Genomic DNA, 20,785 nt, shown 5'->3' on the forward strand with positions numbered 1-20,785 from the left:
TAAGCTTGCGCACACATTGTGCTTATCATCCACAGAGTGGAGGTGCTGTGGAAAGAGAAAATGGTACATTAAAGTCCAAGTTAGCCAAATGTTGTGAAGAAACAGGTCTGCCATGGACAAAAGCATTACCTATTGTGCTTACCTACATGAGAATGAGAATCAGAGCTCAAGTGAATCTCAGCCCATTTGAAATTTTATTTGGCAGACCTCCTAACCTGGGATTGGGACCTGTAACCAGACCCCTCCCTTCCACAACTGTTTGTGATGATGCTATGTTGTCTTACTGTCGAAACCTTTCCACTGTTCTATCTCAAGTTTCACAGGCAGTAAAAGCAGCCCTTCCAGCCACAGAAAACACACCACTCCAACCAGATGACAGGTGGTGAAGGAACTTCGCAGGAAACATTGGAAGTCCAAACGTTGGCAAGGCCCGTTCCAGGTGCTACTGGTCACTCACACAGCTGTTAAAGTTGCAGAGAGAGCAACCTGGATTCATGCCAGTCACTGTAAGAAGGTACCAGAACCAGTAGATGACTTCCACCCTGACATACATCAGCCTAACCAACACGCCCGGAAGGACAAAGATAAGAGTCAGCAGTAAAAGCTGTACTCCACCGGTGTGTTAAGTGCTAGTAACCTCTGACACCGAAGATTGAAACATCCTTACTGAGACCAGCGATGAAGATGATCATACACATGCTGTGAACCATGGAAGAAACTGTTTGTTGTTTGTATTTTCTTATTTGTAACCAGCATGTGCACATTGTATCTTGATTTCACAGGAAGCAATAATACAGGGCTGCTGTATTTCCCCACGACCCGAGAGACCACCAGACGCCCGAAGCCACACAGCGCCCCCCAGCACACACCCAACCGCCCAGAGCGACGGGACAGCAACCCACCACCACCACTATGTGATCAAGCTAATCAGAAGGGACCAGAGAGAATTAAATTCAGCCAATTGATGTTTTGAGGAAGCAGACATTGTTTCCATGCTAATATAATCTAAAAGAAAATTTCTAAACTGGTTAATACACAGATTGTTCTTCGCTTTCCAGTTCATGAGAATAGTTTTCTTTGCTATACATAACACTGTGAGGATCATGTGTGCTAAGCTAAATTCCACGTTGATGTTGTCTAAGTCACCCAGTATGCACAGTGTGGGGCATGCAGGAATGCTACACTTTAGTCATGTTGATAGGTCCGCACAGACTTCAAGCCAGAACTTCTGGACAGGCGCACAAAACCACAAAGCGTGTGCATAATCATCAGGTGTGTTATCTGTGCAATGTGAGCAGATGTTTGAGTGTGTTAAACCCATCCTGAACATCCTTTGTCCTGTATAGTGTGTTCTATGAAGAATTTTGTATTGTATGAGCTGTAAATTAGGATTTCGAGTCATTCTGAAGGTGTTCAAACATATATGTGGCCAGAAGCTATGACTAGAACTGATGGATAAATCTGCCTCCCATTTTGAGGACGGTAGAGACATTGTGTCATCTATCTTAGACAATAATTTATATATTTTTGATAGTAGTTTTGGGGTGCAGATGCTTAGAAATTCTACTACCCTAATCGGGAGTTGTAAGTCTGGTTGGTGGAGGATATATTTCTTTTTTATTATAGACTTAAGTTGTTGATATTCTAGGAATTTATTGCTGCCTATCTCATGTTGTGATATGAGCTCATCAAATGAAATAAAATGTCCATTTTGGATTATATGTTCCAGATGTTTGATTCCTTTGATCTTCCACAGAGTAAAGTTTAGCATTTTTTTGTTTTGCAGGATGTCAGGATTGTTCCAGATGGGTGTAAGCTTACACGGGACAAGTGAAGACTTTGTTATTTTAAGAAATTCCCACCAGGCTGTCAGAGAGGTGCTGATGTTAATGCTTTTGAAACATTTGTGATTTTTTACGTTTTGACTAATAAGTGGCAGGTCAGAGATTTCCAGATTATCACACAATGCTTGTTCTATATTTATCCAAGTTCATCTATTGGGCTAGGTTTAAACCATTTTGATATATACCGTAACCTATTGGCTAAGGAATAGTGCTGAAAATTAGGTAAATCTAATCCACCACTGTCCTTGGTCTTCTGTAGGGTTTTTAAACTAATACGTGGTGGTTTGTTTTTCCACGGAAATTTGGAGATGCATGAATCTAGTGACTTAAACCAAGTAGCAGGTTGGTTTTATGGGGATCATTGAGAACAAATAGTTAACTTTTGGTAGTATCATCATTTTAATGGTTGTAACTCTCCCCATAAGTGATATAGGTAAGGACTTCCAACGAGAGAGATTGTCCTCTACTGTCTTTAATAAGTGCACATAAATTAGCTTTGTTAGCTCTGAGAGCCTGGAGGAAATGTTTATGCCTAAATATCTAATATTTCCTGACTGTAAAGTGATCGCAGGTATATTCTGGACCCTACAGTTAATGGGCAGAACTGTGGTCTTAGACCAATTGATAGAGTAGTCAGAAAGTGCTGAGAATTTATTTATGAGTGTGATCGTGAGTGAGAGACGTCTGTGAGTTCTGAAGGAAAAGTAATACATCATCAGCATAAAGACTTATTTTATGCTCAATATTTTGGGGTTGGATGTCTTTAATATTTCTATCTTGTCTGATAGCAGCTGCTAAAGGTTTGATGAAAATAGCAAAAAGTGAGGGAGAAAGTGAGCAACCCTGTCTTGTACTTCTCTGCAGACTGAAGCTTGGAGAAGTTTGATCATTTGTCCTGACACTTGCATTTGGGGAGTCAGTTATTTTCTTGTGAGGAGATAAGAGACTTTAATAATAATATCTTGCAAGAGAGAACAACACAGTACAGAATACAGAGTTGCTCTGACCACTGAAGCAAAAACACACAGTTATATTGCCCGCTCATCACGTCATCTGTTTTTGGGTATAATTGATTGTTCTTCTAACTTTCCTCCCCAACCATCAGTTGAGGTTACCCAGACACACTCGTAAATACCAGCCTAACCCTGTCCCCCCTAAAGTGCAGCTATCTCATTATAACAAGCCCACCATTGTAAAGAGGAATTTAAGAAAACAGGGCAGGGTGGTACCTTGCAGCTCGGTCATTTGCAGGTTATACACAGTAACACTCAATACAATGCATATAAGAATTATTTTCCATTACATTCCTCCCTTTTGATTATAATAATACCATTATATTAATCAACCCAAAAGAAACAAGGAAAATAATAACTTTATCTGTAAAACATCAGCCTGCATTTGCACACAACGTGAGTTTAAAATGCAGGCATCATAGTAATAAAGGGTCCAATGATAAACAATCAAAACATGAACAATTAAACATGATTATCTTCATCCCTCTCTAAGTCAGCGTCACTAGAGGAAAAATTTTGAAAGCAAGAAAGTTATTTGAGTCATTTGGTCTTTTTCACACTGTTGTTTAGATGGACTACATAAAATGATGTCATCCACATACTGCAAAAGAGCAGAGCCTGTGGTTGATTGAAGTTAATCCAGACTAGCTTTGAGGGCAGCATTGTAAATAGTGGGACTTTCACAGTACCCCTGGCATAACCGGGTAAAAGTCCAAGATCTCCCTTCAAACTAAAAAGCAAACCAAAATGGGCTATCAGGGTGCACTGGCGACAAGTCAACCACTGAGAAAAACTGTGCATCTGATGTAATTTGAGACAAAATAGTGTGTGGGTTGGGCACAGTAGGAGCATGTGGCTGAACTGCAGCATTCACCGCTTGGAGGTCCTGTACAAAACGCCATTCATCTGGCTGGCCAGCATCTTTAATCTTTTTAACAGGAAACAATGGAGTAAGCACAGGTGAATTTTCAAAAGGAACAATAACGCCTGTTTTCTGAAAAGATTGAAAAACAGGTTTAATCCCTTTAATTGCTTCAGGCTTAAAAGGGTATTGTTTTTTACATGGACAAAAGTCTGATTTAGGGGTGACAATTACTGGTTCACAGCCTTTTATCAACCCCACATCATATTTGCTCTTAGCCCAAAGATCATTGGGCACTTCAGCCAACATGGGTATCGAAGACAAATCTGTTTCAGATAAAAAACATGCTTCGAAATGTGATTCTGTGGTAGGAATTAAGTCCACAGTTCTTTGACAATGCATTGTACTCAAAAATGTTTTTTGTATGCTGACAATCGTTCAGAAAACATCAAATTTGGATCAGCAGGTGAAACAGTCCACTCCATTTCTTTCTGACATGTAGCAACAAACTCTCCCACACCTTGTCACTGCCAGTGTGTACGTTTGGCCAAGGAAATGTGAGGGCGAGTACCACAAACATTAAAAAAATCGAAATGCTCTGGAGTGAGCGACACAGCCAATAAAGTAGGCGCACATATTTTTTCACTTCTTCTCATAGTCATTGTCAGGCCCCAAAGAAATGTGTGATGTGCAGTGCAAATCAGTAGGTTGCATGAAATCAGAAAGGGGTGAAACTAACGCTTTTGCTTCTTCCACTAGTTGTTGTGAAAAAGGAGAGCTGGGAAGTTTCCACTCATAAGCATATGTAAGTGCCGATGAATCAAACTGCACTGCTGTGAAAACTTTGTCAGGCTGTAACATAACCTTAACACCCTCTGGTGTAGAAGTTAAAATAATGCCTAATTTACACATGAGATCACAGCCCATCGGGTTAATGGGACACAACTCTGATAACAAAAATGAGTGTTTGAAGGAGAGCTCATCGGGAGTGAAAACACGCAATGGGCATTGTCATTTTCTCCTTCACAACCTGGCCTGATGCAGACATACAGTAAACGTGGTTTCCACTTAACTTTGGAGGACAATCAAACTCCCCTGACGTCACTACTGATGAACATAAGTTCCTATATTCTGAGAGAAATATCTTTGCTCTAGGACGGAAATAGCATGCAAAACTTTACTACGTGAATCACAGTCGGCAAGCGTTGCTTCACTACACAGAGCAGGAAAAATGTGTGAGTGTGTTTGTGCTATCACCCATTAGTGGAGGCTCCGCTGCTGCGTGACGTCCAGAACCTGCCTCCCACCCTCAGTCAGCCTTTTGCCCAAATTCATCACTTTTTAGCTGTGGACAGTCCTTCTTCCAGTGTCCAGTCTGGCCACAGTAAAAACAAATATTCGGATCATAGCTCTGGCGTGGCTCCTCTCCCACACGTCCACGTCTTCGACTTCGGCCTCGTCCTCTGTTTACACCAACTGTGTAATACATGGTCATGGTTGCCACATGCAGCTCCTTTTCACACTTGTCCCTTTTGGTTGTCTTACGCGTCTCAACTTGGTTCTGAGCATGGCGAGCATATCGGCGAACGTCAGCCAAACGAGGACCCTCACACCATCCCACGTAAATGTTCTTTACTTCAGTGGCGACATCTATATAATATTGTCTGGGTCCCGTTAAAACATGTATTTTTCCCATCTAATTCCTTGTTTGCTTTAAAACAAGTATTCCCCATTTTCTATCCCTTCAGTAGCCAACCAGTTTGTATGGAGTACACTGGAGCAACTTGACTGATCAGTAAAACACTGCTTTTGTTGTCACCGCAAGGCTTCCCCCGTCGGTTGTTTCACTGAGACACTACTGAGTAACTACAACTCAACACAGTTTATACACATAACATTCATATACATACTAACAAACAAACAAACAATAATTTATCGCAATTTTCTCATCTCTGTTTGAACGTACACCCAGGTAAATATTCCTGTAGTCTTCTCATACCGACTATGGACCCATTCATTGTTTAACTTCACTGTTTTGCAAATCCTAATTGAATATTACACATTGACATTGAACTTTACTGGATAAGCAGGTCTTCATTGCATTCAGCAGCCTATATGTGAGCATCTATGTGTAAGCTGTTCTTCTTTGCATTTATCAGCAGCAAGCAATTCTTCACTGCACATGCATATGTAAATAGTAAAACAATTCCAATGTGTTAGCGAAACCTTCTATATCACAGTGGTTTCTAAGATCTATTTTAAGTTCTTTGCCATCAGTGAGATGACATAGTTTACAAAGTGTGTCAAATTATCACTGAAGATCTTTTCAGGAATTTCAAATCTAGAAATGAGTTATTTTACGCGTGATTTTGCTACTGAGAGTGCATCTGCTTGTGCACATGGAAATATTTCAGACCATTTGGTAAAAACCTCTGTTGTCACTGAGCAGAATCGTTTCCCTTAACATTAATTTAGTTCAATGAAATCTACACAATAATGAAATAATGAAATACAAACAAATATGTTGAAAAAGATACACTGGCTTAGGGAATTATCTTCGTTTTGGTCTTAGATTGCCCTGTGGAATGTATTTTGCACATATTTGACCTGCTAGACAAAACTTTATTCATTTATTTATTCTAAAAAAAAAAATTCAATAATTAGTAAAACCATATGCTGTAAAAACCTTGTTCATTATTGCTTCCATCCCTCCTGTTGAGACATGACATGGTCCGTGGCTCAATACTGCAGCATATTCAAACAAATTCTTTGGCAGTATGGTTTTCCTTCCGGTCATTCATACGAGTCTATTGTAGATGGCAATTGAATAACATCTAATAATGCTAAAATATTTGTAGTTTATACATTTAGCTGTGGATGTCAACATACCTGTTTTTCCAATGCTGTGTTAACACATGTACAGTTGAGAAGGCATACTGACTGTCAGTGTAAACGTTAACAACCTTTTTGTTATTTAATTTACAAGCTTCAGTTAAAGCTACCAATTCGACTGCTTGAACAGAGTAATTTTTTGGTAGTTGGTGTTTTAAGAAAACTTCAGTTTCTGTTACTACTGCAAATCCTGTAGCATTTGTGCCATCAGGGTTTTTTGCTTGACCTGTTGAATAAATATAGTTATTTCTGCATTTTCATAACGTATATCAGTTAAGTCTGGCCTGGGTAAAACACTGATGGTTATTTCTGACATGCAATCATGAGGCTTTCCATCTGTGGGGTAGGTAGCAGTGTGGATGGATTAAGTGTAGCACATCTCTCGACAACAAGGTGTGGCTGTGAAAGAAGAACTGTTATGTAGGAGAGATGTCTGGTAAAGATATTTTGTTAAGTAACCATATCACAGCCACTGCATGAGGTACCTTAAGTGTTAATGGGTGAAATAACACAATTATTGTTGATGCCTGCACTGCCAATGGCTTCTGGCCATTGATTCAAAAGTACGATCTCGTCCCTGTTTCCCCCTTTCAGTGGACACTTGCCCCTAATTACCGCAATTCAGCAGGGGGTCTTTCATTAGGAGTACTGGACTCCCCCGTGCACGGTTTCAGCTCCGACCCTGGAAAGCGGAAAAAACGTTGAGATCTGGTTTGAGGACCCAATTGTTGAGAAAAGTCTCTCAATGAGACTCAGAGTTGCTGGAGTCAGTTAATGCAAATGTTTAATCTTGCAGCAAGTTCAAGAATGTGTGTGTGAATGGGTGTATGTGTGCGAACGTGTGTGAGTTTGTGTATGTGAGAGTTTAATGAACCTGTTATCCACAGGCAGGTCTTAACTAGTATGGCACAGGTCCAGCCTGTCTCATCTTTTTTGGAAGGTCCAGCGCTCGGCCGTAACCCTTCTGTCTGTTTGGACTCTCACATACATTCGGTTAATCATAGAAAAACGAGAACAAAACTTTTTAGCCCCTTAAATTCATAAAACAGACATGGTGCAGTTATTTCCATTCTAGAAAATAAGAGTAATCACCACCATTCCTATAAATTCTGGATATTCTAACAATCTGAATCTTTTTTAAATGTTCGATGAAGCCCTTTGCTGTTCTGTTTAGAGACTCAGCTGATCATAAACCAAGTTTTGCTCTTGAACCAAGCTTCTAAACTCTTCACCTTTTTCATTTCTCAGTTAGTATTCACTTTAAAACTGATTAAAAGAAAAATTAAATGAATGCCTATCAACAAATGTGGGATCTAAACTCTAGTGCTTTCTCTAAAATAATTTCCTTCAATTCAGAAATGTGTGTGTGTAAGTCACAACACCCGTGACACCAAAACGGCTTTCTTTTCTCTCTTTTCTCTACACTCTGCACTGTGAGCACACACACCAAATCAGAAAGGCTTTTTTCTCTCTTTTCTACATTATGGACTGTGGGGACACAAAACCGCTCTCTCTCTTTTTTTTTTTGATTGTGTGCCAGGGCGTTGTCTCACGTATTAGATTATGCTTAAGATACGAATGGGTTTATCAGTCACATCAGAATCCATACATACTGATCCTCCCGTAATAAAATGGTCGGATCTTATCAAACACACTTTGTTTCTTGTGACAAGTCAGCGAAACAGCGTATACACGTCAAGACACTGAATCAAGTTTGCCAAAAGAACTCATAAGTTTGGCAGTATTGCTCTGCCGTCAGCAATCATACACCCATTTTATTTTCATGAGACATGTGCAGGCACCTGTTCATCTACTGTTCTATCACTATGAATTAGTTTATCTATTATCAATAAGGATACTTCTACAACTACTATCAAAGTATGTCCGGACTTCTTATGTTGTCAGTTGCTATATATGAATAAGTGGGTTGCTACTGAAAAGCATTAAGCATGTCACACAGCCCAAACATATAACATTTCAGGACACTTACACAACACATTCAAATCAAACAGTCAGACAACATACAAGAACATATACCCCAGCCGGCATTGCTCCCTGCCTATTTTCCTACAACTCACTATGTGTGCGCACACCTTTATTCACAAACTCTTCAACTTATACTCTTTTACCGAAGCTGCTACAGCTCGATTGGCCAAATACCCTTAGATCCTATTTCGGTGAATTTGACATCTGCCTTGTTGTTGTTGAGCAGCACTAATGAGTTGTTTCTATTTTTGGCAGGCTTTACCTTTGCGGATGAAGCCCTTTCTGTCTGTGCAAAAGAAATCTTGTTACTGTGCAGAGTGACTTCTCTGAGTAGAGTCGCCTTACTTGTTGCGACTGTGCCGATGTTCGAAGCTGGAGTGCAAAGTTGTTGCTTGAATGGTGCTCGCTGGAGCGTGTGGTAGTGTAAAGTTATACCATTTAAAAGGGCTGAAGAGTGCTCAGTGCAGCGGGTGGGCGGAGGTGCAAAGTGACACTATGGCCATAAAAAGAACACCGCTACAAGTGCGCATTGTGCCAGGAAGGGCCCTCGGACGTGAACCAGTGGACAGTTATCGCTTCTCGGCCTTTTGGCTAAGATCAAGTGTAGTATCTGTTCTTATCAGTTTAATGTCTGATATGTCCTCTATGCGAGACTACATATTAAATGGATTTTTATCAATAGGAGTTGAAAAAGGAGCTTGCTCCGTTCACTCCAAGCATCGACCCGGTACTGCAGTGCCGCTGGGAACGGTGCGCTCTCCTCTGCTCTTGTGAAAAAGCAAACAGCGGTGCAGGATGGAAGTTTCAGGGAGCCTAAGATGAAACTTTCTTTTAATCTGCTGATAAAAGAGAGTGAATGCGAAGCAGACTTTAACACGGCTCTGGGAGCGAGCCGAGTGCGGGCTAACCGGGAGAATTGCTTGAAAGAAACGCGACACCGAATGAGCAGTCAGATCAAAGCCTCAATACGGTGTTCCCGTGTTGTTTGTGGCTGCCTTGTCTTTTGCACAGAGTAAAAGACAAGGCAGCCATCGAATAGGGCCCGATTGTTCCTACTTGGTCAGCCGAGGAGCAAGGGGGGGGAGCAAGCGTCTCAACCAAGCAAAGCTCACCATGGGGAAGGTGGCTATGCCAACTAGCCTGATGCCCTGCTCCCGCAGTGATGGATAATCATACACTGGTTTCTCTTCATAATGTACAAGTCTTTCGCCTTTTACTAAAGACTTCCGTGGAGAGCAGCACTAATGAATTGTTTCTATTTTTGGCAGGCTTTACCTTTGCGGGTGAAGCCCTTTCTGTCTGTGCAAAAGAAATCTTGTTACTGTGCAGAGTGACTTCTCTGAGTAGAGTCGCCTTACTTGTTGCGACTGTGCCGATGTTGCTTGAATGGTGCTCGCTGGAGCGTGCGGTAGTGTAAAGTTATACCATTTAAAAGGGTTGAAGAGTGCTCAGTGCAGCGGGTGGGCGGAGGTGCAAAGTGACACTATGGCCATAAAACGAACACCGCTACAAGTGCGCATTGTGCCAGGAAGGGCCCTCGGACGTGAACCAGTGGACAGTTATCGCTTCTCGGCCTTTTGGCTAAGATCAAGTGTAGTATCTGTACTTATCAGTTTAATATGTGATATGTCTATGCAAGGACTACATATTAAATGGATTTTTATCAATAGGAGTTGAAAAAGGAGCTTGCTCCGTTCACTCCAAGCATCGACCCGGTACTGCAGTGCCGCTGGGAACGGTGCGCTCTCCTCTGCTTTTGTGAAAAAGCAAACAGCGGTGCAGGATGGAAGTTTCTTTAATCTGCTGAGAAAAGAGAGTGAATGCGAAGCAGACTTTAACACGGCTCTGGGAGCGAACCGAGTGCGGGCTAACCAGGAGAATTGCTTGAAAGAAACGCGACACCGAATGAGCGGTCAGAACAAAGCCTCAATACGGTGTTCCTGTGGTGTTTTTATAAAATGCGGTGTAAAAAAAGGTGTGAATGCCCCATAGAAAACTAAAAGGTGGAGCGGAAGTGTTCGGCTGCAAGAAGGTGTGAATGTCCGACTATATTTGGTGAAAAGCAGGTGAAGCAAGGTCTGAATGCCCAACCTTACATCATCAAAAGCGAGATCAGAGGTTTTTGGCTGCAAGAAGGCCATAGTTTGCCAAAAGCGGGTAAGGTGCGAATGATCGGCTAAATATCAACAAAAGTGGGGGCAGAGGTCTTCGGATGCAAGTGGGTGTGAATATCCCACCATACAAGTATGGTGGAGAGGAAGCTGTGAATGGCCGACCATAGTTTGCAAAAAGCGGGTGAGAAAAGGTGCGAATGTCCAACCATACATGATCAAAACAGGGAGCGGAGGTGTTTGGCTGCGACAAGGTGTGAATGTCCACCCATAATTAATGAAAAGCGGGCAACAAGTAGGTTCGAATGCCCAACCATACATCATCAAAAGCAGGAGTGGATGTGTTCGGCTACAAGAAGGTTTGAATGTCCAAGCATAGTTTGTAAAAAGCGGGTAAGAAAAGGTTCGAATGCCCGAACATACACCATCAAAAGAGGGAGCGGAGGTGTTCCGCTGTAAGACGGTGTGAATGTCCGACCATAGTTGGTAAAAAGTGGGTATGAAAAGGTTCGAATGCCCAAATTCGGCTGCAAAAAACTGTGTTCGGCTGCAAAAAGGTGTGAATGTTCGACTAAATTTTGTAAAAAGCGGGTAAGACAAGGTGCGAATGCCTGACAATCTATGATCAAAAGCGGGAGGAGAGGTCTTCGGATGAGAGTGGTTTAGAATTTCCAACCATAATCTATAAAATGCGGTGAAAAAAAAGGTGTGATAGAACACTAAAAGGTGGAGCGGAAGTGTTCGGCTGCAAGAAGGTGTGAATGTCCGACTATATTTAGTGAAAAGCAGGTGAAGCAAGGTCTGCATGCCCAACCTTACATCATGAAAAGCGAGATCAGAGGTGTTTGGCTGAGAGAAGGCCACAGTTTGCGATGCAATAATTAAAGGCCTCATGCCAGATGTCGCCACTGAAGTAAAGAACATTTACGTGGGATGGTATGAGGGTCCTCGTCTGGCTGACGTTCGCCGATATGCTCGCCATGCTCAGAACCAAGTTGAGACGCGTAAGACAACCAAAAGGGACAAGTGTGAAAAGGAGCTGCATTTGGCAGCCATGACCATGTATTACGCAGTTGGTGTAAACAGAGCACGAGGCCGAAGTCGAAGACGTGGACGTGTGAGAGAGGAGGTCGAAATGGGCCACGCCAGAGCTATGATCCGAATATTTGTTTTTACTGTGGCCAGACTGGACACTGGAAGAAGGACTGTCCACAGCTGAAAAGTGATGAAATTTGGCCAAAGGCTGACTGAGGGTGGGAGGCAGGTTCTGGACGTCACGCGGCAGCGGAGCCTCCACTAATGGGTGATAGCACAAACACACTCACACATTTTTCCTGCTCTGTGTAGTGAAGAAACGCTTGCCGACTGTGATTCACGTAGTAAAGTTTTGCATGCTAGTTCCGTCCTAGAGCAAAGATATTTCTCTCAGAATATAGGAACATGTTCATCAGTAGTGACGTCAGGGGAGTTTGATTGTCCTCCAAAGTTAAGTGGAAACCACGTTTACTCTATGTCTGCATCAGGCCAGGTTGTGAAGGAGAAAATGATATCGCCCATTGCGTGTGTCACTCCCGATGGGCTCTCCTTCAAACACTCATTTTTGTTATCAGAGTTGTGTCCCATTAACCTAATGGGCTGTGATCTCATGTGTAAATTAGGCATTATTTTAACTTCTACACCAGAGGGTATTAACGTAATGTTACAGTCTGACAAAGTTTTCACAGCAGTGCAGTTTGATTCATCTGCACTTACATATGCTTATGAGTGGAAACTTCCCAGCTCTCCTTTTTCACAACAACTAGTGGAAGAAGCAAAAGCGTTAGTTTCACCCCTTTCTGATTTCATGCAACCTGCTGATTTGCACTGAAGATCACACATTTCTTTGGGGCCTGACAATGACTATGAGAAGAAGTGAAAAAATATGTGCGCCTACTTTATTGGCTGTGTCGCTCACTCCAGAGCAATTCGATTTTTTTAATGTTTGTGGTACTCGCCCTCACATTTCCTTGGCCAAACCTACACACTGGCATTGACAAGGTGTGGGAGAGTTTGTTGCTACATGTCAGAAAGAAACGGATTGGACCGTTTCACCTGCTGATCCAAATTTTATGTTTTCTGAAGGATTGTCAGCATACAAAAAAATATTTTTGAGTACAATGCATTGTCAAAGAACTGTGGAATTAATTCCTACCACAGAATCACATTTTGAAGCATGTTTTTAATCTGAAAAAGATTTGTCTTCGATACCCATGTTGGCTGAAGTGCCCAATGATCTTTGGGCGAAGAGCAAATATGATGTGGGGTTGTTTATTGTTGAAACTAGATTAGAAGTAGATAAATATGAAGGACAAAGCAGTTTGAACTTGGTTTGAGAGAAGGAATTAATTTTATTGCAAAATCCGAATTCATGCATAACTCGTCAAATAGATAGTGATGTGTCGTTCGTGAGCAATTCGTTCGACATGAACAAATTTTTTATATGACTCGGGAGTAACGAGTTGTCTCAGTGAGTGATTCGTTCATTTTCATGCAGTACCCTTCCTCACCACATGGCAGGCGGCAGCTTCATAAGCTCAGTCAGCAGGACAGGAAACAGTATTGATTCGTTCATGACTCAACTCCTCGACTGACAGGTCCTCGCACAGGAAACAGTATTGATTAGTTTACGACTCAACTCCTTGGGTCTTCGTTCATTTGTCACGTTTTAAATTCTACGTTTCATTTGACAGGCTGAAGAGCAGTAGGCACAACAGTTCGTTCAGAAACCGGATCATTAATCTCATAGACTATTCTACCATCAACAACTTGGAAACCACAATCGACTCTCTAGATGCAGAAAAAGCATTTAATGGAGTGAACTGGAAATTTTTTTACAAACTATGCTCGGACATTCAAACCTTCTTGTAACCGAACACATCCAGTCCTGCTTTTGATGATGTATGGTTGGGCATTCGCACCTTTTTTTTTACCCATTTTTGAGGAATTATGGGTGGACATTCACACCTTCTTGAAGCTGAACACCTCCTCTCCCACTTATGATCATGTGCGGTTGGATATTCGAACATTTTTTTTCATGTTTTCTAGCAATTATTGATGGACATTCAGACCTTATTGCAGCTGAACACCTCCGCTCCCGCTTTTGATGGTGTATAGTCGGGCTTCCGAGCCTTTTCTTCCCCGGTTTTTACAAATTATGGTTGGACATTTAGACCTTCTTGCAGCCGAAAACCTCCGTTCCCTCTTTTGATCATACATTGTCCGGCATTCGCACCTTTTCTTACCCGCTTTTTACAAACCATGGTCGGACTTTCACACCTTTTAGTAGCCAAACAACTCCGCTCCCGCTATATATTGTGTACAGTCGGGTATTTTAACCTTTTCTTACCCGCTTTTTACCAATTATGGTCGGACATTCACACCTTCTTACAGCGGAACACCTCCGCTCCCTGTTTTGATCATTTATGGTCTGGCAATACTACCTTTTCTTACCCGTTTTTGAGTAATTATGGCTGGACATTCACAGCTTCTTGTAGCCGAACACATCCACTCCTGCTTTTGATGATGTATGGTATGGCATTCGAACCTACTTGTTGCCCGCTTTTCATTAATTAGGGGTGGACATTCACACCTTGTCGCACCCAAACACCTCCGCTCCCTGTTTTGATCATGTATGGTTGGACATTCGCACCTTTTCTCACCCGCTTTTTGCAAACTATGGTCGGCCATTCACAGCTTCCTCTCCACCATACTTGTATGGTGGGATATTCACACCCACTTGCATCCGAAGACCTCCGCCCCCACTTTTATTTATATTTTACTTCACTTTTACTTGATATTTAGTCGGTCATTCGCACCTTACCCGCTTTTGGCAAACTATGGCCTTCTTGCAGCCAAACACCTCTGATCTCGCTTTTGATGATGTAAGGTTGGGCATTCAGACCTTGCTTCACCTGCTTTTCACCAAATATAGTCGGACATTCACACCTTCTTGCAGCCGAACACTTCCGCTCCACCTTTTAGTTTTCTATGGGGCATTCACACCTTTATTTTCACCGCATTTTATAAAAACACCACAGGAACACCATATTGAGGCTTTGTTCTGACCGCTCATTCGGTGTCGCATTTCTTTCAAGCAATTCTCCTGGTTAGCCCGCACTCGGCTCGCTCCCAGAGCCGTGTTAAAGTCTACTTCGCATTCACTCTCTTTTCTCAGCAGACTAAAAGAAAGTTTCATCTTGGGGTCCCTGAAACTTCCATCCTGCACCGCTGTTTGCTTTTTCACAAGAGCAGAGGAGAGCGCACCGTTCCCAGCGGCACTGCAGTACCGGGTCGATGCTTGGAGTGAACGGAGCAAGCTCCTTTTTCAACTCCTATTGATACAAATCCATTTAATATGTGGTCCTTGCATAGACATATCACAACTTGGTTTGAGTGAAGGAATTAATTTTATATCAAAATCCGGAATTGTGTAGAACTCGTGAAACGACGCTTATTCTCGGATTCCTGAAAAGGTTTAGTGTTGTTCTCTCCTATCCTGCAAAGTACAACGTTCTTTTTTGTTCAAAGCTATTTAGACATGGATAAATATGAAGGAAAATGCAGTTTTAACTTGGTTTGAGTGAAGGAATTCATTTTATATCAAAATCCGGAATTGTGCATTATGGCAGCAGAATTGTAGTCTGAATACCTTTATGCCAAACAGATTTGCTTTGCCAAGGGAAGTTTTATAATTGTTTATTGTTTATGTTTACAATATATAAACTAGCAGAATAAATAATTCATCCTCCTGGTCCCTCCCACCCCGGAGGGGGCAGCCAGAGACTGGCTGCAATAGGCATCCCCGCTACCTGGGACCCAACACAGGGCAGGAGGGCCTGATGTCCACCAGGCTCGGGGCCTGCAGTCACCATATTCCGGGAGCTACTGTACCCCCAGAAGGAACCCATCCCGCCCCACCCCACTCAACCCAACCCCACCCCAGAGGACCTCTACAAAAACAAACAAACAACAACAAAAATCAAACAAACAAACAAACAAATCACCCGGTTACACCAGTCGCAGCAGCCCGGGCCTGAGACCCACCATCACCCAGGTCCCCCCAGGCCCCCCCCAACAGGGGAAAAGCACACCCCCATACAGACCCCCTCCTCCTCACCGCACGCCCCAACACCCTAAAAAAAACAACCACCTGCGGACACCTTGGAGTTCCCAGAGCAACAAGGCCGGCACCAGGACCTGCACCAACCAACGCATACTGTGGCATGTCCAGGGCAACCCAGACCCCCCAGGCACAGGCAGGGCCCCGCCCCGGGCACAAGGCAGCGGCAAGCCACCAGGTCCAGGCCCAGCTCCACCACCCACGCCAGAGCGGCCCCGTCACCCGGTACAGAGCCAGCAGCCACCACCCCAAGGCCCCTAAGGGACCCCGCCCCACACCGCAAGACAGCCCCACCCGCAAGCCCCCAAAACTGCCCTCCAAGCCCGACACACAGTCCCCCCCAGCAATGACCAACCCGGTCCCCACGACCCGAGAGACCACCAGACGCCCGAAGCCACACAGCCCCCCCCCAGCACACACCCAACCGCCCAGAGCGACGGGACATCAACCCACCACCAACACTATGTGATCAAGCTAATCAGAGGGGACCAGAGAGAATTAAATTCAGCCAATTGATGTTTTGAGGAAGCAGACATTGTTTCCATGCTAATATAATCTAAAAGAACATTTCTAAACTGGTTAATACACAGATTGTTCTTCGCTTTCCAGTTCATGAGAATAGTTTTCTTTGCTATACATAACACTGTGAGGATCATGTGTGCTAAGCTAAATTCCACGTTGATGTTGTCTAAGTCACCCAGTATGCACAGTGTGGGGCATGCAGGAATGCTACACTTTAGCCATGTTGATAGGTCCGCACAGACTTCAAGCCAGAACTTCTGGACAGGCGCACAAAACCACAAAGCGTGTGCATAATCATCAGGTGTGTTATCTGTGCAATGTGAGCAGATGTTTGAGTGTGTTAGACCCATCCTGAACATCCTTTGTCCTGTATAGTGTGTTCTATGAAGAATTTTGTATTGTATGAGCTGTAAATTAGGATTTCGAGTCATTGTGAAGGTGTTCAAACATATTTGTGGCCAGAAGCTATGACTAGAACTGATGGATAAATCTGCCTCCCATTTTGAGGACGGTAGAGACATTGTGTCATCTATCTTAGACAATAATTTATATATTTTTGATAGTAGTTTAGGGGTGCAGATGCTTAGAAATTCTGCTACCCTAATCGGGAGTTGTAAGTCTGGTTGGTGGAGGATATATTTCTTTGTTATTATAGACTTAAGTTGTTGATATTCTAGGAATTTATTGCTGCCTATCTCATGTTGTGATATGAGCTCATCAAATGAAATAAAATGTCCATTTTGGATTATATGTTCCAGATGTTTGATTCCTTTGATCTTCCACAGAGTAAAGTTTAGCATTTTTTTGTTTTGCAGGATGTCAGGATTGTTCCAGATGGGTGTAAGCTTACACGGGACAAGTGAAGACTTTGTTATTTTAAGAAATTCCCACCAGGCTGTCAGAGAGGTGCTGATGTTAATGCTTTTGAAACATTTGTGATTTTTCACTATTTGACTAATAAGTGGCAGGTCAGAGATTTCCAGATTATCACACAATGCTTGTTCTATACTTATCCATGTTCATCTATTGGGCTAGGTTTAAACCATTTTGATATATACTGTAACCTATTGGCTAAGGAATAGTGCTGAAAATTAGGTAAATCTAATCCACCCTGTCCTTGGTCTTCTGTAGGGTTTTTAAACTAATACGTGGTGGTTTGTTTTTCCACAGAAATTTAGAGATGCATGAATCTAGTGACTTAAACCAAGTAGCAGGTGGTTTTATGGGGATCATTGAGAACAGATAGTTAACTTTTGGTAGTATCATCATTTTAATGGTTGTAACTCTCCCCATAAGTGATATAGGTAAGGACTTCCAACGAGAGAGATCGTCCTTTACTGTCTTTAATAATTCCACATTGAGGCGGCCTGTTGCCACTGCGGGTTCTTTCAGAGAGACTCAGAGACAGAGGACGGTTCAACGTATAGTTTATTTAACCCTTTTTCATGAATGTGGAGTCGTTCGCAGGCCTTCCCTCCCGGTTCGTGCTGCCGACTCCACTTCAATCCTCCTTACAGCTCTGAGTTTTTTAAAGAGGAGAGTGATTAGACAAGTGACTGCCGGTGTACTAATCACTCACCTAGTCCTGCTCCCCAGAGCTCTCTCCACAGCTCTCTCCTGCAGCTGATGCACCACGCCCCCTCCACATACCTCCACCGCCTGACCTTGGCCGGGGAGCGGTCCGGCCTAACCCCCCCCCCCCCCCCCCCCCCCCCCCCCCCCCCACACACACACACACACACACACCTCGCCATGCGAGCTGTAAAGGAAGTCGGCCACAGCCATCTGTGCCCCCGGCCTATGGACCACTTTGAATTTAAAAGGCTGTAGTGCCAGATACCAGCGGGTGATCCGTGCATTGACATTTTTCATTCGGTGGAGCCACTGGAGGGGAGCAAGGTCCGAGCAAAGGGTGAATGGGCGCCCCAGCAAGTAATACCGCAGAGCGCCGACCACCCACCGGATGGCCAGGCACTCCCTCTCCACCGTGTTGTATCTGGTCTCCCTCTCGGATAGTTTCTGGCTGATGTAAAGCACTGGGTGGTCAACGCCCCGCACCTGCTGGGACAGAACAGCCCCCAACCCCCTTCCCGATGCATCAGTCTGCAGGACAAATGGGAGAGAGGAGTTAGGTGTGTGGAGAAGAGGCTCCCCACAGAGGGTCTGCTTTACCCTCTCAAGTGACACCTGGCACTGCTTCGTCCACCGGACCGGATCAGAGGCACCTTTTCGGGTAAGGTTGGTCAAAGGGCTGGTCAGCTCCGCGAAGTTGGGAATAAATCGCCGGTAATATCCGGCCAGCCCCAAAAACCGCCTCACCTCTTTCTTGGTCTTAGGTTTTGGGCAGGCTGCAATCGCTGCTGTCTTGTCTACCTGTGGACGCACCAGTCCGCCGCCCAAGTGGTACCCCAGATACCGTACCTCCCTCCATCCAACTGCACACTTCTTTGGTTTGGCCGTGAGCCCCGTGACTCCAGCACTGCCGCCATCTGCTGAACATGCTCCGCCCAGCTGTTGCTATGGATGATGACGTCATCCAGGTAAGCGGCAGCATACGCAGGAACTTACATCATGAAAAGCGAGATCAGAGGTGTTTGGCTGAGAGAAGGCCACAGTTTGCGATGCAATAATTAAAGGCCTCATGCCAGATGTCGCCACTGAAGTAAAGAACATTTACGTGGGATGGTGTGAGGGTCCTCGTTTGGCTGACGTTCGCCGATATGCTCGCCATGCTCATAACCAAGTTGAGACGCGTAAGACAACCAAAAGGGACAAGTGTGAAAAGGAGCTGCATTTGGCAGCCATGACCATGTATTACGCAGTGTGTGTAAACAGAGGACGAGGCCGAAGTCGAAGACGTGGACGTGTGGGAGAGGAGGTCGAAATGGGCCACGCCAGAGCTATGATCCGAATATTTGTTTTTACTGTGGCCAGACTGGACACTGGAAGAAGGACTGTCCACAGCTGAAAAGTGATGAAATTGGGCAAAAGGCTGACTGAGGGTGGGAGGCAGGTTCTGGACGTCACGCGGCAGCGGAGCCTCCACTAATGGGTGATAGCATAAACACACTCACACATTTTTCCTGCTCTGTGTAGTGAAGAAACGCTTGCCGACTGTGATTCACGTAGTAAAGTTTTGCATGCTATTTCCGTCCTAGAGCAAAGATATTTCTCTCAGAATATAGGAAATTATGTTCATCAGTAGTGACGTCAGGGGAGTTTGATTGTCCTCCAAAGTTAAGTGGAAACCACGTTTACTCTATGTCTGCATCAGGCCAGGTTGTGAAGGAGAAAATGACAATGCCCATTGCGTGTTGTCACTCCCGATGAGCTCTCCTTCAAACACTCATTTTTGTTATCAGAGTTGTGTCCCATTAACCTGATGGGCTGTGATCTCATGTGTAAATTAGGCATTATTTTAACTTCTACACCAGAGGGTGTTAAGGTTATGTTACAGTCTGACAAAGTTTTCACAGCAGTGCAGTTTGATTCATCGGCACTTACATATGCTTATGAGTGGAAACTTCCCAGCTCTCCTTTTTCACAACAACTAGTGGAAGAAGCAAAAGCGTTAGTTTCACCCCTTTCTGATTTCATGCAACCTACTGATTTGCACTGCACATCACACATTTCTTTGGGGCCTGACAATGACTATGAGAAGAAGTGAAAAAATATGTGCGCCTACTTTATTGGCTGTGTCGCTCACTCCAGAGCACTTCGATTTTTTTAATGTTTGTGGTACTCGCCCTCACATTTCCTTGGCCAAACGTACACACTGGCAGTGACAAGGTGTGGGAGAGTTTGTTGCTACATGTCAGAGAGAAATGGAGTGGACCGTTTCACCTGCTGATCCAAATTTAATGTTTTCTGAACGATTGTCAGCGTACAAAAAAACATTTTTGAGTACAATGCATTGTCAAAGAACTGTGGACTTAATTCCTACCACAGAATCACATTTTGAAGCATGTTTTTTATCTGAAACAGATTTGTCTTCGATACCCATGTTGGCTGAAGTGCCCAATGATCTTTGGGCTAAGAGCAAATATGATGTGGGGTTGATAAAAGGCTGTGAACCAGTAATTGTCACCCCTAAATCAGACTTTTGTCCATGTAAAAAACAATACCCTTTTAAGCCTGAAGCAATTAAAGGGATTAAACCTGTTTTTCAATCTTTTCAGAAAACAGGCGTTATTGTTCCTTTTGAAAATTCACCTGTGCTTACTCCATTGTTTCCTGTTAAAAAGATTAAAGATGCTGGCCAGCCAGATGAATGGCGTTTTGTACAGGACCTCCAAGCGGTGAATGCTGCAGTTCAGCCACATGCTCCTACTGTGCCCAACCCACACACTATTTTGTCTCAAATTACATCAGATGCACAGTTTTTCTCAGTGGTTGAC

The 20,785-nt window shown here is 43.6% G+C and overlaps 3 non-coding genes and 1 pseudogene across 3 annotated transcripts; 3 read left to right on the forward strand and 1 right to left on the reverse strand.

Annotated features, from left to right (window-relative positions):
• Positions 1 to 9,168: 9,168 nt before the first annotated feature.
• LOC140285324 (U2 spliceosomal RNA) lies at positions 9,169 to 9,358 on the forward strand. The gene has a single exon (XR_011910416.1). It is a non-coding gene; the product is annotated as a U2 spliceosomal RNA (small nuclear RNA).
• A 411-nt stretch (positions 9,359 to 9,769) lies between these two features.
• On the forward strand, positions 9,770 to 9,883 carry LOC140285276 (U5 spliceosomal RNA). The gene has a single exon (XR_011910372.1). It is a non-coding gene; the product is annotated as a U5 spliceosomal RNA (small nuclear RNA).
• Positions 9,884 to 10,158: 275 nt separating this feature from the next.
• Positions 10,159 to 10,346, forward strand: LOC140285330 (U2 spliceosomal RNA). The gene has a single exon (XR_011910422.1). It is a non-coding gene; the product is annotated as a U2 spliceosomal RNA (small nuclear RNA).
• A 4,653-nt stretch (positions 10,347 to 14,999) lies between these two features.
• Positions 15,000 to 15,149, reverse strand: LOC140285251 (U2 spliceosomal RNA; annotated as a pseudogene).
• Positions 15,150 to 20,785: the final 5,636 nt, after the last annotated feature.

Source organism: Leuresthes tenuis, unplaced genomic scaffold, assembly GCF_036924035.1.
Source record: "Leuresthes tenuis unplaced genomic scaffold, fLeuTen1.0.hap1 SCAF_34, whole genome shotgun sequence".
NCBI classification, from domain to species: Eukaryota; Metazoa; Chordata; class Actinopteri; order Atheriniformes; family Atherinopsidae; genus Leuresthes; species Leuresthes tenuis.